Consider the following 10,717-nt stretch of genomic DNA (forward strand, 5'->3'; position numbering starts at 1 on the left):
TTTTTTTTTTTTTTTTAAGGAGAAAGAACTAAATACAAATGGGAGGCCTATTCACTTGGCTTTCCTTACAAAACAGCTCCCTGCCAAGTTCCCGGCTTCTGTTTGTTGTTGTTTTAGAGGTAAACACAATTAAGAAAGAAAAAAGTCTTTAAAAGCACAGCTGAATATTTATGTTTTCCCTCTGAGACTTCTGGGCTTATTTCTGAGGATTTTTACTACTAAACATCATCACAGTTAAGTGGCACCAAAATAATTCTGCTGCTCCGGTCTGTCTTAGCAAGAGGGGAAAGTGTTTGTTTCACAATGTCCATCTCTGTCAGATTGTGCTATAATTCCTCTAAGTCTGACCTGCCACAGTATAGATTTTTTCTCTCCACATTCAGAAAACACATAGGCTTGTGTTCTAAAAATTCCAAGTTATCAAGTCTTCCCAGGCAGCTGAGCACAGCGTTTGGATCCCATTTTCATTGTGTTCTCTAGAGAAACAATTTTACTGATGACAGGACCCCCCGCAGGAGTTAATAGACCATAAGGACTTGCTGTCCTCTGGACCATTTGAATTTGTTTTGCCAGAAAGGCAGCTTCATTCCTTGCCCGAGTGGTAGGGAGCACTTCCCTCACCATCCCTGGGTGCACTGAAAATCTGCTAGCTCGTTTGCTTTTTGGTTTTTTTCCCTCCAGTATCACATCATGCAGGGTCAGAGCGACAGCTGAATCAAATAAAGCAAATGTCTGAATTAAAGCTTACTATGAATGATGGCAACCTGGTTCAGATTCTGGACAATGTGGCGCAGGGAAAAGAGCCCAGAGGAGAGAGAATGAATCGTATCATGGGTCTAGGCTGAACACCTCACCTCCGGGCGTCCTTGTCCTCAATTACATCACTGTTCAGAGCTACTCCCAGGTGATAGTCACTACCATCCTTGGAAATAAACTCTCTGTGATAAAACTGCCATTAATGCCATTGCTTGTTAAGGGTAACGCTTTTCTTCTCAATGAAACTGGAAAACCCTTTGGGCCACCTGGAAGGGTTTTTCAGAGGCAGGCCTCAGAACTCTCAGAGTGTGAAGGATGATGACTATTCCCAGAAAAGTCAAATACATATTCTGACTTGTCTAGCAGGAGTAGGACACTGGGGTGGCATCGTGGTTACATGTTGGGCTGCTAACCGCAAGGTTGGCAGTTCGAAACCACCAGCCACTCCGAGGGAGGAAGATGGGGCCTTCTACTCCCATAAAGAATTACAGTCTCAAAACTCACAGGGCCAGTTCTACCTTACTCCACAGGGTCGCATATGAGTTGGCGTAGACGTGATGGCTGTGAGTTTGGATTTTTTTTGAGCAGCAATATTTGAAGGCTGGAGAATGCCTCCTCTGGTAGCTCCTTTCTCCTGGTAAGGCGGAAGCTGAGCCTTGATGGTGTAAACATTGGACTGCTCATCAAAAGGTTCAAGGTTCAAACCCACTAGCCACCTTGCTGAAGAAACATGAGGCCGGCGGCTCTTGTAAAGACATACAAAGCCTAGAACCGCTACATAGGGTCTTTTAAGTTGGACTGGCTTCAATGGCATTAAGTTTGTTTGTTTGGGGAGTTGGGTGTGAATAAGTACAACCACGAATGGGCGTGTATGTGTTCTCTTCGCTCATGCACACTCACTTACACTCTCACAGGCACGTGCGGGAAAGAACACTGCACACTTCCTAGTGAAAGTTGCAGGGTTTCCCTTGGTCTCCTTGTCTCTGTCGTTTCTGGCCACGGCACTGCCCTTTCCTGTGTGCCTTCTTCATGGGCACTGTCCCCCAGCCCCAGCCCCAAATACGTGCTAGCTTGGCTAGGCTATGGTTTTCAGTATTGGACCGTCGTTCTCTATTTCGCGATATGATGTAATGGTCCTCTATTTTGTGTTGATGTGTTCCCTATCATAACCTGTCTATGGATGAGGCAGGATGAGGGGGAATTGGATTTTGAGTCAAGTCTTGCAAGACAGTGTGACTCAAGTCCCACCTTGGCTTGAGTCACACCTGTTGTGCTAGCAGGAATACAAAGGGAGAGGAATGAGCCAAAGAGAAGGACCTGCCTCCAGCAAAGGAAGAGGGTACTGCGAGCAGATTGCATCCTTTGGGCCGGAAGTCCCAGCCTTGAGAACCTCCTGGACCCAGGGAAAGATTGATGCCAAGATACATGGTGATTTCCAAGGAAAACTAAACCCACAGATGTTGACAGCAGACCCTGGCCTTCCTCCACAGCCTACAAAAACAAATGGTCTTCCCCTAGAGCTGGCCCCCTGAATCTGGACATCTAGGCTCCTAAACAACGAGAGAGCAAGTTTCTTGTCACCAAGGCCATTCGTGTGTGCAATTTGTGTTACAGCAGCACCAGCTAAGTAAAGTCGCCATTGTTACGGGATTCTCTACTACCTGGAGCTCTCTGTGGGGTCATTTTTGTCCTCTTTCCCAACTAAACTTTGTTTCCTGAGAATGGGGTGTGTGTCGTGCTGTTTTCCTTTCTTACTTATAGTCTTTGTAGACACCGAGAAAGGAATGACGTGGTAGGGAGTAGTTTGTCTTTTGCTTGTTTGTTTATAAACTAAGACATACAATTATACTTCAAACGTTTTCTTATAATAATTCCATATAGCCTCTCTTGCCAGAGGGTTTTCATGTTTCTAAAGATGCATTGAAGAATGGTTCTGTCAGGTTGTTCTTACTGGCCAAAAATGGAGATAAAGTAATAAATAGGTTAAAATATTAAAAGCCAAAAGTATGGAAGGAGCTGTCAGGTAAGCATTGGGAGTACTAACCACAAGGTCAGTGGTTCAAACCTACTAGCCACTCCATGAGAGAAAGATGAGGTTTTCTGCTCCTGTAAAGGTTTGCCCCAGAAATGTTTTATAGCTTTGCTAAGAGTCAGAATGAGCTTCCTGTCAGTGGGTGGGTGGCTGGAACAGAAAGAAGACAAGAGGGTGCTATTATCACTGATATCTCCAAAGGCACTTCCCAAGGTAGCATGGTATGCTTGAGACTGAAGATATACAACTGGATTTAGGTGTTACATTTTAGGGTGTTCAAGGAGGCACATATATGCCCGGTGTTCTCCAAGGTTTGTTCAGTGCCAGATACCAAGGGCATTTCTAGGAAGAATAGAGGGGAGATGATCATTCATTTTCCTATTATTTCGCCAACCAAGAAGCTCTCCAATAAAGGGTTGAAATCAAGAGGTAATGCCCTTTCTAAGGGATTGTAGTAGAACGTTTCGGGATCTGCCTCTATCAGAGGCTTACAAGTCAGTGTGGAGGCCTGAGGGGTATCACAGGTAAGTGCACAGTGGTTACCCGAAGGCTGCTGGCTTGAACCCACAGAGTGGCTCTGTGGGGAACCAAGACCTGGGGATCTGCTCTCCTCAAGATTACAGCCTGGAAAAGCCCAGGGGGCGGTTCTCCTCGGTCACCTGGGGTTGCTATGAGTGGAAATCAACTGGGCAGGACCTGGTGACAACAACACATCATCAATTAAGAGCGGGCTTTGGAGGTGAATTTCCCAAGTTGAAATTCTGACGCCTTCATTTAGGGGCCCGGGAACTTTCGGAATCTCGCTGGTCTCGGGACCCTAGACTCTATCTAAAGCGTGGAATAGAAATAATACTTCTCTCATCCACTGGTGTGAAGGAGTAAGTTGGATAATAATGTAGCTAAAGTTATCAGCAGAATGCCCGATGATTTGTTATAACTTTATTATCACTGAAAACCTACTTGGGTCATGAAGTTACAGCGCAAACAAATTGAAAACCATTTTGGAGGTTGACAGAAAACTGACAAGGATGTGGATGTCAGGAGTGGATAAATGCTCAACAGTTAGTCTAAAGCTTGGCAGCTTGAAACACACACCCCTTGCCCCCCATCCGCCCCGAGGTGCTCTGGGAGACAGACCTGGCAACATGCCTGGAAAACCCTTGGGAGACATTCTACTTCCCATTAGCCAGAAGAGACTTGGTGGCAGTCAACACAGCATAGGAAGAAATGGCAAAGAGGAAGGAGAGTACCGGCCAGGCTGACCGCTCAGGTCCAGTGGCTCTTAGAATGTGCCCCAATCCACCCTCCACTCACTCTACAAACACTCCCCTGTGTGACCAGGGTCGGATGTAGTTCAAAGGATGAGCCCCTCAAGTTGGAAGGCCCTCAATGGACCAAGCCAAATCTTCCTTATCGCAGGGGCAAAAAAGGCGGGAGGCAGACCCACACTAAGGTGGATTGACACCGTGGCTATAACACTAGGTTCACCCATAGCCATGATTCCGAGGCTGCTACTGAACCGGGTGTGTGTGTGTGTGTGTGTGTGAGATTCTGATGTTCAAGTTGCGATGACTTGCGACTCCTGGATGGCATCTCACAACAACCTTCATGGGCACAGCTTATGAACACGGAACTAGCGCAGCTCAAGGCACTAGCCATGGGTGAGAACAAGGTGAGACCCTGGCACCATACATACTGCACAGATTGGGCATCACGCTATGAAGTGGGCATTGGTTCCCTATTTTGCCAATATACAACTGTGACTCCCTGGGAGGAAAAAGAAACAACCAAAACCCAAGAAATGAGTACACATGCAATTGGGTTTCGAATCCGTGTCTCCCCCACTAGCCAATGTTGTTATGAAAGCTTCTTAAGCCTAAATAGCATCACATGAACAAACATGGGACACAACTATATGGGAACATTTTTTGAGTGTTCTCAGACCCCTCAAAATAACTTTCGAATAAATCTTATCAAATAACACACAGGGTCCACACTAGCACTAAGAACTCATGTTCACAGAGAAAGTGCACAGAGCAATGGTGGTTTAATGCTGACCTGTGGAGTGTAGCTCTGGCGCAAGGGCCTTGGTGGGGCCCCTCCCACTCAGCAGGTGCGAGCTACCGCTTTAAGGCTCACTGCAAAACTAATAGTGGGTTCTAGTTTACATTTTTCCTTAAAAGGTTCATAGAGCAGACCATCCGTTTCCCATGCAACAAATCATAGACATTTTGTTTATTGTTTGCAATCTCCTCAATGTAACGTCACCTCTCCCACTTCCTCCCTGGGGGGCCTTGAGGTGCTCTGGGAGACAGACCTAGCAACATGCCTGGAAAACCCTTCTAATCCTCTTTCTTTAATAACCTTTCCGAACTTTTTCCTTAGATCTGGAAATTGAGCCCCAGAGATGAATTCGTTTCCAGACCTGAAGGGTGACCTGGAGCCACAGTCTTGGGGGTTCCAGCAGCCCCTATGCAAGGTATTTGCTTTCTTTGCATAGGTGCAAACATACTCTGCATTTCTTTTGGGTGGTGAAAGCTGATGTTAATATAGACCTTTTGTGATGGAAAACTGGTGTAATGGAACTTTCCAAAATGGGGCAGGCCAGCATATAATGTCTTAGCGGGTTGCTATGGGTCCGAATCTACTCCAAGGCAGTGAGGGAGCTTTTTTAAAAAGAGGGTGCAACTCTCAATTGTATGGTTAGAAAGTAAGAGAAGGGTCACTTCAGAGCGAGAGAGGGGAAGCACTGGGAGAGGGCCTGCACTGAGTTCTGGGGGCTAGTGGGGATCCAGGGTGCAGCGCCACAGGTGTCTTTACAGAACGGCATGTCACTGAACTCTATTTGGATATTTTGCGTATACTTTTGCATGCATGCCGCAGTTCAACTATATTGCTTATAAAAACAAAGCTCAAACAAGTTCAATAACTTCCCAAGTTCACATCAGAAATGTGTCACGGTGGGGAGTCTTATCCCCCAGCTCTGCTCCCTCGAAGGGGTGAGTGAACACTTGACTTTATTGCATGTGCAGTAGCATATCTTTTCAGCTAGAAAAACTGACCCGCGTAGTCAGCTTCATGAGGGAGTCTACTGTGGGCAGGGAAGTGGTTTTAGGAGGATTAGGGAGGCGCACAGCTTCCTTGAGCTACATGTAGGATTTCCAGTGGCTCTGTCCTCCATTGTGGGGAGCTGAATTCTTCTTCCTTGTCTGTTCTTAGTTTCGAAGCCCCGCTGAAACCTATTCACTTTGGGTGACCCTGTGAAATACCAGGGACATGGCTTCCAGCATCATATTGACACACAAGCCGCCACAGTAGGGCAGACTGACAGACAAGTGGTGTCAGACAAGGAGACAGATTGACACCTGGACAGCAACCAGGGGCTCACACACAGTAACAATTGTGAGGATGGTGCGGATCAGGACAGTGTTTTGTTCGGTTGTGCATAAGATCACTATGGGTCAGAACTGACTCAATGGCACCTGTGGGCCACAACAATACAGCTTCCTCACTCAGAGCCTGGTGCACTTGAAAGGAAGTTTCCTCGGGGGCGGGGTGGTAGGGCAGGCTTTTCTCCTTTCCTGCTGATCCGAGTCCCACAGCTGTCTCATCCAACGCCAGTTTTCTGAACTTGAACTAGCGGTCGCCTGACAACACTGGGCATGATCAGTGGCCCACCATACTGCCCGCTGACTTTAATTCATCCTCCTCTGGCCCCACCAGCCTGTGGTCTTCCGGTTTCCTGGTTTGTCAGGCCCAAGAGCTATATCCCTTACTGATGATAACATCTCAGCTTCATGGTTGTTTTTCTCTCTTTTAATTGCCCAGGTCCCTGGGCTGGACGGCAAACATTGCCTGGGCACTCACTGAATTCCAGGTCCGGTGCTAGATGCCGGAGGTGTGCTGGTGCACGAGTTGACAGACGCATTTCTGCTGACAGTCTGCCTGAGCTGATGCGTGTTATGAAAAATAACCACAAGTTTGAATCATAGCCATAGGTTGTGTTTCCAGCTCCTGGCTAATTTTCATAAATTACAAATTGGAGCAGCATAACAGAGTTTTTAATTAAGCATAAGGTTTTAAATAAATCACTCTTGGGGTTCCAAAGATTCCACTTAGGTACCTAATGCTATTTTAGCAACTCATGTGACTTAAAAAAAAAAAAAAATCAAACCTAATCTGACTCTTGGCTGTGATGTGGAACAGCAGCAATTTTCACCAAACTGCACCAATTGCTCTCATTTTAATTACCTTGTTAGAATAAAATGTGCCTATGCTAATCTTTTTTTTTCAAGGAGCCGTAGTGGTGTAGCGGGTTACTTGTCCTCAGGCTGGGCTGAGAATCACAAGGTCAGCTGTTCAAAACCACAGATGCTCTGTGGGATAAAGATAAGACTTTTCTTTTCATGGCAAGATTTCGTTTCAAAAACCCACCGGGGTAGAGCGACTGTGTCCTATGGGATCGCTGTGAGTCAGAACGACTCGATGATGGTGGGGCTTGAGTCTCGCGTTGCTATGAGTCAGAAATGCCTTGGTGAAAGTGAGTTTGGCTTCTCTCTGGTTAATTGTGTCAACTGGCATATGACATAATCCCTACCTGAAACGCATTTACTACTGATCTTGTTACGCTCTCATACTCTGACTTCCTTACTATCTACTACCTAACTCCAGCCTTTCTCCAGATAGCTACAGTGTCAATCCCTCAAGTTACTCTTTCCTTCCTAAGATTCACAGGAAGAGGGGCTCATGGGCATTTCCCCTTAGCACATACGGCGCGTCTGCTGGTGCATTCATCAGAAGGCTCAAGGAGGTCACCCTTGAGCGAAGCAGCCATGAACCTTCCTCAGATGTTCCAACCTTAGCCCATGCCATCTTTGGTTTTATCACTTTAATGAAAAGGCCCCAGGAGTTAGTGATGTGACTAGCTTAATTAAGACTATTGCATCTCATCACTTTTCATTAATGTTGGGGGATAGGAGGAAAGGAAAGATGATCTTGACTCGACATGTTCAGATGTGAATATTCCAGAGAAATGCTAAAGTGGAGAAACATCAAGAAGCCCCATAAGAAAGGGATGGTCGTGTTTTATGTAAGGGAACCCAGAAATGTACATGCAAACCCATAGCCAAGTTTAGAAGTGTCTAAATGAAAGATCTGTTTTCAGTGCCTGGGGTTATGGTCATTGTGAACTTGGGGTTGGCTTATGGGGCAGGGGAGAGACAAAGGTGAGAAAAACAAAATGAAATGAAGCATCCCCCCACCCCCTGTGAAATTCTCCTACAACTCTGAGGAAGTGTGGCCTTTGACCCTAATCCTATTCAACTCAGTTGAATGAGGGACATTTTGATTCTGCAAAATTCTAGTTTCTTAGAGACGACTCCAACGTCCTACTTCCTCAGAGGACAGTCAGTGCTGAGGTCGCTCAAAGAACAGAGCGCCGTCTGTGGACAGGGGCCAAGGGAGGGTTGGCAACATTTTGTGAGGGAGATGGAAATCCTGGCCGGGTGTCTGCGTGGAGAAAATGTAGTTGGTCAGACATAAACGCTAAACATTGTCATTAGAAGAATCCAAGCAGGCAAGGACCATAATAGATCGAGAAACTAAAGTTGCACACATTTTCTGAGTGTTCATTCTCCGGAGGGCTCTTCCTATCTGCTGTGGGGGTGAGATTGGGGGTGGTGGAGGATCCTTGATCCTTGTCTCGGCTTCTCAAGCCCTGGCATTCCCGTTTCTGGGTGGCCTTCAGATGGCATGTGTCTTTTCTCGATGTGTGCTTGTTTCTCTGTGTCTAACCTGCTCTAAGATTACATCTCAAGAGGCAGAGTTTTAAGCAAACCCTACACTGATGTAGTCTTATTAATATACCAAAAACACACACCCTTATTTGCTACTGGGAATAAACCCACAGGTTGGAGGGGCTGAAACACCAACACATATTTTGCAGCGAGGAAGCACGATTAAATCCATAATACCTATAGACATACCATACACACACACACACACACACACACACACGCACACACACACAGCCCAAAATAAAATAAAATAAAAAATGAACTGCCACTGTATCAATTATTTCAACTCATAGTGACCCTATAGGACAGAGAAGAAGCATCCCTGTGGGTTTCCAAGACTGTCCATCTTTCCAAGATACACGTTTTTCTAGAAGCGAAAATCTTCCTCTTTCTCCCAGCAGTGGCCATTGGCTGTGAACTGCGACTTTGTGATTAGCAGCACAAGTTGTAACCCTTCACACCACCATGTTCATAAAGTAGTTGGTGCCTAAGAGGAAAATATGCCCCCATTCATTCATATTAGTTACTAGTTATACAGTATCTGGTGCATAGTTAGCATGGCGCAGGTACAGACAAATAAAAAGAATGATGCCTACACTACCTACTAACCAAGAAAGAGCAGGGTTATCTAGGAAATTGGTCCAGTCACCATAATTCGAATTGAAAGTCTTTTTCTTTGTACGGCATGCTAAATTTATGGACTCATTTTAATATGCAATTTTATTTGCTTGCACAACAGTTTTCAGATGTAAAAGAGACAGGTACGGTTCTGTTATGTGACAGAGGAGAACGTTGACATTTGGGGGAAAATGCCATTTACATAGTGACCAAACTCCAGAATTGACGTTCAGGTCCACAAAAGTCTTTCATGGGTGGCCTTTTAAGTTGCCACATTCCATACTTCAAACATAACTTTAAGAGTACGAACCAAGAGGCTAATTGGGGACACTGCAAAGGAAAGAGAGTGTGGTTCGAGCTTCTTAAAAACCTGCTGATGTGAGCAGTCCCTAGCAAATCGTTTCCAACTCAGAGGGACTCGTGTGTGTGCAGAGCCCAACTGCCCCATAGACCTTTGGACAGCAGCTCATCCCTTCTGTTCTCAAACACACGGCGGTCCCCTCAGTTGAGTTGGTCTCAGGGCCCCTGGGTTTGATTTGGTTTCCTTTCGGTTTGGTTTGATTGGTACAGGTTCTCCATGTAGGTTAGCAGGCCCTGGAATGCTAAACTAGTCCACATTCTACTGCATACCCAGAGGCTTCGCCCTCTGCTTCCAGAAGGTCACAGCCCTAAAAATTCGATAAAGCAATTCTATAAAGCAATGTCCAGAGGATCATTGCAAGTTAGACTCCACATGATGGCAATTTTTTGTTGTTGTTTTGCTTTAAATTAATTCCTTTTGTTGGTGTTGAGAACATGTTCAAAATATTCCATTTCAGTAGCTTGTGCGTGTATGATTTAGCAACATTCTTTGACTTGTGCAGGCGTTATCGTCCCTCTTTTCTGAGCTGTTCCTCCCCTGTTAGCATTCATTCCTGGCTCCTTGGTGGTGGAGTGGTTACGCATTGAGTTGCTAACCCAAAGATAAGCAGTTGGAAACCATCAGCTGCTATATGGGAGAAATATGAGGATTTGTACTCCTGTAAAAATTAGTCTCAGAAAATCACAGGGGTAATTCCACCCGGTCCTCTTGGGTCACAGTGATACAGCATCAACTTGAGAACAGTGAATTTTGTTTCCTTTTTTTAAGGTACCTATTTTATCTTGACAGTTGCTGTTGTCAAATTGATCCCATACAGATCGTTCTTTAAAGAGCACAGACCTTTTTACTAATGAAGCTAAACTATTGTTCAGTCATCGGATAGGAAAAAGACTTATTAACAACCTGCAACATGCAGATGATACAAATGTTGAAAGTGAGGAGGACTTGAAGCACTTGTTGATGAAGATAAAGCATTTCAGACTTCACTATGGATTGCAACTCAATGTAAAGAAAGTCCAATTCCTTACATCTGGACCAAAAAGTAACAGCATGATAGATGGAAAAGAGATAGAAGTTGTCTCAGATTTCATTTTGGTGGGATCCACAATCAGTGTCATGGAAGTAGCAGTCAGGAGCGGGGAGAGAGGGGAAAAA

At 45.4% G+C, this 10,717-nt stretch overlaps 1 protein-coding gene across 1 annotated transcript in view; it reads right to left on the bottom strand.

The window, feature by feature from the left end:
- Window positions 1-10,717, bottom strand: part of LOC123521514 (transient receptor potential cation channel subfamily M member 3-like) — a 386,500-nt gene that overhangs the window by 195,786 nt on the left and 179,997 nt on the right. The gene's annotated exons all lie outside the window — the stretch shown is intronic.

This window comes from Echinops telfairi, unplaced genomic scaffold (assembly GCF_000313985.2).
Source record: "Echinops telfairi isolate 266 unplaced genomic scaffold, ASM31398v2 ScPeMD7_22;HRSCAF=79, whole genome shotgun sequence".
NCBI classification, from domain to species: domain Eukaryota; kingdom Metazoa; phylum Chordata; class Mammalia; order Afrosoricida; family Tenrecidae; genus Echinops; species Echinops telfairi.